This window comes from Varanus komodoensis, unplaced genomic scaffold (genome assembly GCF_004798865.1).
Source record: "Varanus komodoensis strain SLA01 unplaced genomic scaffold, ASM479886v1 scaffold124, whole genome shotgun sequence".
In the NCBI taxonomy this organism is placed as follows: Eukaryota; Metazoa; Chordata; class Lepidosauria; order Squamata; family Varanidae; genus Varanus; species Varanus komodoensis.
In genome coordinates, this window is record NW_025335359.1 from 598,544 (window position 1) to 605,752 (window position 7,209).

Below are 7,209 nucleotides of genomic sequence, written 5' to 3' on the forward strand. Positions count from 1 at the left end.
TGGAGATCCATGGGACAAAGGCTACAGAATGACCACTGAGGCTGAGTGTGGCAAAACTGGCTTCTACCCATGAGAACAAGAGTGGAGGGCAGAAACGAGGGCAGGGAGCTGAACATAAGGGAAGGGCCATAAAATTGATAGTAGCAGTAATAATAGTAATAGTATTAATCATGTTATTAGAAAATTGGTTGCATCATTGCAACATTGAGCAGGTTTGGTCCCTGCTAACAGATTAAACAGTTTCCCACCAAAAATGTTGCAGGAAACTATTACTTCTTCACCCAAGTAAAAATGGTGCTTAGGAACAAAATTAATGAACCTGGAGCCCACCCACATCCCTGGCTATATGGCCTCTCTCCATTTCTGCACTCTAAGACAGGGGTCCTCAAACTTTTTGAATAGGGGGCCAGTTGAAAGGTGCCAGGGATGGGCATGGGCTGCCAAGGCAGTGTGGGTGGGGGGCACGGGCCGGGCCAGGGGTCGCATGTGCACGCACGCACAAAAGGCATGGGCATGCGTGCGCAGAGATCCTTTTCTCCAAGCTAGTCCAAAATGATCTCCTTGCGAGCAAGCTGGTGCCTCGGGGCCAGTTTGCTCACAAGGAGTTCATCTTGGACTAGCTCAGAGAAAAGGATCTCCTGGCAAAGCGCCGGCTTGCTTGCAAGGAGATCCTTTTCTCTGAGCAAGTCCAAAACGATCTCCTGGCAAGCAAGCCGGCACCTCACCGTGCGCACCCGTGACGAGCTATGGCGGGCCAGATCCAGCCCGTAGGCCGTAGTTTGAGGACCATGCTCTAAGACATGCAGAACAAGGTGATTTGCATAGGGAGCATCATGCGCAGTGATCCAGGATGCATCTTGATCTTCATGTGAATATGCAGTGCTGTTGCTAGTACACATCAGCTGCTTTCAACCTCGTTGCTTTGGGGTTTGGCCTGTGTGCAAGGGCTATCTGTTTAGTATACCCAGTGGCAAAGGCACTGGATGAGCCCCAACACTCTGTCACCATGGCACTAGAATTCCATGGAAGCTGAAAACTGGGTAACTTGTGGCCCTCCAGATGTTTTGACCTGCAGCTCCCATTAGCCCCAGATAGCCCAGCCAGTGGTGAGGGATACTGGGAGTTCAAGGCCAAACATCTTGGAGGGCCAAAAGTTGCCCACCTATGGTATAAACAGAGAAAGAGTCCCCACAACTCTGCTACTCCTTCCAAAATAATTAAGTAGGAAATGTGTGAAATTTCTAATGTGAATACTGTGGCCCATGCAATTTTACAAGGAAAAGTCTGGGGGGTTAGTGGGGAGGGACTTTGCCTTCAAGAACATATATACTTCTTAAGAAGAACAGAATGTAACAAGTACTGTACAAATGCGGGGTTTCAAAATAAGCCTACAGTTAGTTGGGTCAAGACCTGTTCTCCCCTGCAGAGGAGGGCAGCACGTGTGCCAGTGGAGCAAAGCTCAGGGAACCAAGGTTCCATTTGGATGCCAGGAAGTACTTCCTGACATGAGGGGAGCCAGCTGGAGCTGGGGGTCAGACTAGATGACCCAGGAGGCCCCTTCTGACTCGCTCTGTTTCTATGTTTCTAAGAAAACACAAGCAGACCACTAGCTGATCAGCAGAAACATGGGCAAGCTAGAAACACATATAAGGAGATAAAAGTTGCTGCACACTCAGGAATTCTAGGCTTGGGTGGCATGCATGTGAATGTCAAAACACAATCAGCTGGACAGAAAAGGGAAAAGGATGCAAGCCTGAGGGAGTGATAAGAGGGGCAGGCCAAATGGTGAGCTGGCTGCTTCCGCCACCAATTCCGATTCCAATGTCGCCTGTCAGCAGCAAGCAAGAAGTGGGTAGTTGATTATGCAGATCGGGTTGGCTTTGCAAGCCTGGGACAGACAAAATGCATGGAGAAACTGGCTTTTCCATCCATGCCCCCAGCCAAGTTCTTCCATTTACCCCAGGCTGGCAAATAAATAGTAGCATCTCTGCCTATGGTCGGCTCCCCAATGGAGCTCTCACTGCCAAGTGGGGCATGAGAGGCACAGATCTTTTAAATTTATTACAGATGCTGAGTATGTGCAGTCTGGGCATAAGTGAGCGACTGAGTAAGCTGCAGCTGTACTTTCTTGGAGCAGCAAGTGGTATTTTGCCACACTTTGCCTGGCCTCGCTCCAGTTTTCTGAAGAGTTGACTTCCTCTTCTCCCCACAGTTGTCTCAGCTCTGCTGCAGATGCCTGGTTGCTCCAGGACAGCTGCTGTGCTCTCCACACTTTGTTCTGTGCTACTCAAGCTCTTCATTCTGAGAAGCAAGCTCTAAATACCAGAAACACTGGTACAATGATCACCACCCCGCCCCAACTGCTCAGCTATACCATCTGCATATAGGATTTCAACTGAGTATCTTCTATTTCGGGCTGACTTTGGAAGGCAGTCCTTTGTGCTGAATGGACTGAAAGCATTCTGTGGAAGTTGGCGCGTGGCTGCTGTGCATGGCTAGCCAATGGTATGTTACTGAAAAGTGCTTTTGCTTTCAAAATGATGTTTAGTGCACATGCACCAACCTGCTCCAAGTGTCAAAATAACTTATTTCATAAGTCATATCTGAAATACTGCCTGAATTTCAAGCATGTGCATTTCAGCGCTCATAAGGGTGTGGGGGCCCCTCACTCATCTAACGCCACAATCGCCTTGACGGTGCAGGGGCAGGGCATGGAGGGTCTGCCCCATCGCCCTCCACAAACAGGCATCTTATGCCGCTCCAGCCTCATTTCCTTCCTGGAAATCCACCATGCTCTTCACGGAACCCTCCCACTTCTCACTTTCTGTCCCCAATGCTTCATCAGCTGGCAAGCTGACTGCACATCGGGATTTGCAAACGAACCTTACTGTGAGATGGCATCATGGAAGGGGCTGTACAGCAATGTGGACGTGCTTGAACATAGATTAGAGGAGCCCAGGGCCCACGCACAGAGAAGTCAGTCAGGTAGGTGGCACGCCAGGATGGGAAATGTATCAGGCCTGCTGAGGACTGATGAGCGACACCATGATTCTGACAGAGCCATTCAAGCCCAGAGCACAGTCACCACCCGCTGTTCCCACGCCTAGCTCTACTCGGCACGCTGCCGGCTTCCGTTGCAACCCCATTCTCCCCATGGCTCAGACCTGTTGCAGGAGTGGCAACCGTTCATATAGGCTGATTTACCTTGCAAGCTCATGGGCCTCGTTAGATCCCAGGATGCTGTGAGAGATTATTTGCCACTGTCAACAGCTGTTGTTGCCAATGATTTTGTTGCTGGACTCAATGTCAACAACTTCCATGATGCAGGCAAAGTTCTCTGTGGTTTATTGAGCAGTAGAAAGCCTTAGAGTAGCTGGGGAGAAAAAATGGAGCACAGGTGGCAAAGTCCCCCAACAAACATGACTCATGGCAAAGAAGTCTCTTCTTGTGGTCACCTTTACATTTGCAGGATACTGATGGGCAGAAATATGCTGGGTAGTTACTGGTTGTATAGATTTCTTGGATAGGAGGTAAAATTTATTTATTTATTTATTTATTATTTATTAAAACATTTTTAACATTTTTATGCCGCCCCATTCGCCGAAGCCTCGGGGCGGCTTACAACATAGATAAAACAAGTTAAAATCCATATAAAATTTGATTTGGATCCTGCTTTGGTTCCTCAGAGACCAAAGCGCTTTGCCTCATCTCAATTCAGAAAAGCTGTTATTTTACCCTTGTTCAAAGGGTAAAAGAAATACCAGGGTGGGTTTACATGCAACAATATAGAAATGCAAAGGGTGCGTTTACATGCAACAAGCCACCATGGGTTTTTTGTTTTGTTTTTTTTATTACTATTGTTGGTATGTCAGGTCATCCAAACAGGACATTTAAATCTTTAGAAACCATGAACCAAAGCAATGGTCTGTCCTACGTTTTCTTTTTACCAAAACGGCTTATGGTGTCATCCAAACCTGAAAAATGCAGCCATTGTGATACAAAGGCCAGAACCAGAGGCTGTTGGGCAAGAGTATTCACTGCCACTCAGACGAATTTCCCTCTATTCCCTGTTTTCACTCCAATTGCCAGGGAAGTGTCTGCAATCCAGCACCCACTATGCAGGAATAAGAAAGGAGGGGGAATCAGCCAAGCGGTGAAGCCCCTAACCAGGTGCCACCTAACTTATCCCTTCGGCTTCTCTCAGGTGTGGTTGCAGTGGTGGAGGGGGGATCAGCTGAATGGCACTACTCCATTCTGCAGCACCTACCCCAGCTTATTTCCCCCTTTTTCAGGCTGAGCATTGATCCAGCATCCCCTTCAGTAGTAGCAGTCCCTCTGGAGCAGGAAGAAAGGGGGTCTGGTCAGCTCCCTTAAAATCACAGAATAGAAGAGTTGGAAGGGACCATGAAGGCCATCCAGTCCAAACCCCTGCTCTGGCAGGACACCAAGTTACACCATCCCACGCAGATGGCTGTCCAGTTTCTTTCTGAATGTCTCTAGTGTGGGAGAGCCCACCACCTCTCCAGGCAGCTGGTTCCACTGTTGTATTGCTCTGACAGTGAGGAAACTCTTCCTGATGTCCAGTCTGAATCTGGATTGCCACAACTTGAATTGATTATTCCATATTCTACACTCTGGCATTAGCAAGAAGAGATCTTGACCTTCCTCTTTGTGACAGCCTCTGAGGTACTTGTAGAGGGATATCATGTCCCCCCTCAGTCTTCTCTTCTCAAGGCTGAACATGCCCAGTTCCCTCAGTCTATCCTCATAGGGCAGTGTTTCCAAACCATGGATCATTTTTGTTGCACTTTGCTGGACCCTTTCTAATTTACCTGCATCTTTCTTAAATCTTGTTGCCCAGAACTGGGCACAATATTCCAGGTGAGGTCTGACTAGTGAGCAGTATAGAGAAATGACTGCTTCTCGTGATTTGGAAGTAATACTTCTGTTAATGCATCCCAAAATAGCGTTTGCCTTTTGTTGACTGCATCGCACTCTTGGCTCATGTTTAGCCTATTGTCCACAACTACTCCAAGATCTTTTTCTTTTTCAGTTCTGTTGAGCCATGTAATCCCCATCTTGTATCAATGCATTTGGCATCTTTTTCCTAGCTAGAGGACTTGGCACTTGTCCTTATCGAATCTCATTCTGTTGCTTTCGGCCCAGTGTTCATCAAGATTACCCTGGATCTTTCTATCTTGTAGGGTGTTGGCTATTCCACCCAGTTTTGTATCATCTGCAGGTCTGATTATCTTTCCCTGTACTTCCCCATCCATATCATTAATGAAGATGTTGAAGAGCACTGAGCCCAGGACGGCACCCTGCAGCACCCCACTTGCCCCAGTTTGAGAAGGTGCCATTGATGAGCATTCTTTGTGTCTGATTTAGCAGCCAATTTTGTATCCACCTAAAAGGTTTCTTTCTAGTCCACCTTTTGCTAATTTTCTGATCAGAATGTCATGTGGCACTATGTCAAAAGTTTAGCTAAAGCCAAGCTAGATTATGTCCACAGTCAAGATAGATTATGTCCCTCTGTTCAGCTGGGAGGTTACCCAGTCAAAAATTAGATTAAATTAATCTGACAGGATTTATTTTTGATAAATCCATGCTGGCTTCCATTAATCACTGCATTTTCTTCAAGATCCTTGCAGATGGATTTTTTAATACTTTGCTCCAGAATTTTTCCAGGGGTTGATGTCAGACTAACTGGACTGTAGTTCCCAGGTTCATCCTTTTCCCTTTTTTGAAGATAGGGACAACATTAGCCCTTCTCCAGTCATCTGGCACTTCTCCTGTTTGCCAAGATTTATCGAAGATAACAGCCAGTGGCTCTGAGAGTTCCTCCGCTAGCTCTTTTATGACTCTGGAATGGAGTTCATTGGACCCTGGAGATTTGAACATGTTTATTCCATCTAGATATTCCTTGACCATTTTACTGTCAGTCTTGGGCTGCCATCTGTCACTTTTGGCTTGAACTTCTTGATTGTAGGTTTTCTTGTGGGAGGAGATTGAGGTGAGGTAGGAACTGAGTGCCTCCATCTTTTCCTTGTCATCCAATAGCACTCTGCCATCCACTTAAGTAGCTGGACACCTTTTTCTTTCATATATCGTTTGTTCTGGATGTATCTGAAGAAGACTTTCTTGTGGTTAGTATCCCTTGCTATTCTCAGTTCGTTTCCCCCTTTAGCTTTCCCGATGCCATCCCTGCAATTGCTTGCTACTTGTTTATATTCTTGCTTTGTGGCCTGGCCCTGCTTCCACCTCCTGTACATGTCTTCTTTTCTTGCAGGATGTTACTGAACTTTTGTGGAGCCATGTGGACTTCCTCTGTTGTCTTCTATGCCTTTTTCTTATTGGAATTGTTCGTAATTGTGCTTGGGGAACCTTTTTTTCTTTCAAGATTTCCCACCCCTCTTGAACGCCTTTTCCCTTAAGGGTGTATTGCCATGCACTTCACTTATCATTTTTCTGAGTTCGTTAAAGCTGGCTTTCTTGAAATCCAGGGTATGTGTTTGGCTGCAGTTAACCTGTGTCTTCTTTATAATTGAGAGTTCAGCTATTGCGTGGTCACTTTCCCCCAGAGTTCCCATGGCTGCTGTTTTGCCCATCAGGCCATCCCTGTTAGTATTACATCAAGAATAGCTGATCCTCTTGTTCCTTCCTCCTCCTGGAGGAGGTTGTTGGCAACACATGTCTGGAACCTCTTGGAGGGACCCAGTTTGACAGAAATTCTCTCCCAGCATATATCAGGGAAACTGAAGTCCCCTGTGATGGCTACGTTGTTCTTCTTGGAAACACTGGCAAGTTGCTTTTTGAAGGTCGTGTCCTCGTCCTTTCTGTTGCACCTCAGACCATGAGCCCTGTTTGCACAGCAGAGACTGCTTGACAGGTGTAGCGAGCTGAACTGGGCTTGCAACTGTGGCTGTCCAATAGAGGCATTGCATTCCTCCCCATGGCGTCTTCTGAGTACTGCCTGAAGGACTGAGAACGATGGAGATCCAGGAGGGAGGAGAGTTCTCAGCATAAGGCTGCTCAGGCACATTGAGGTAAAAAATTGCTAACCATAGTGAGCATGCAGGACTGCCTGCTGTGACGTGTGAATCCAGTCTTGTATTTCTCCCCATTGGCTGTCACAGAAAAATGAACGAGTAGTTTTACTTACCTTTTGACGGACTGATGAAATCCACAGCTTTAGCAGCCCCTTCTGAG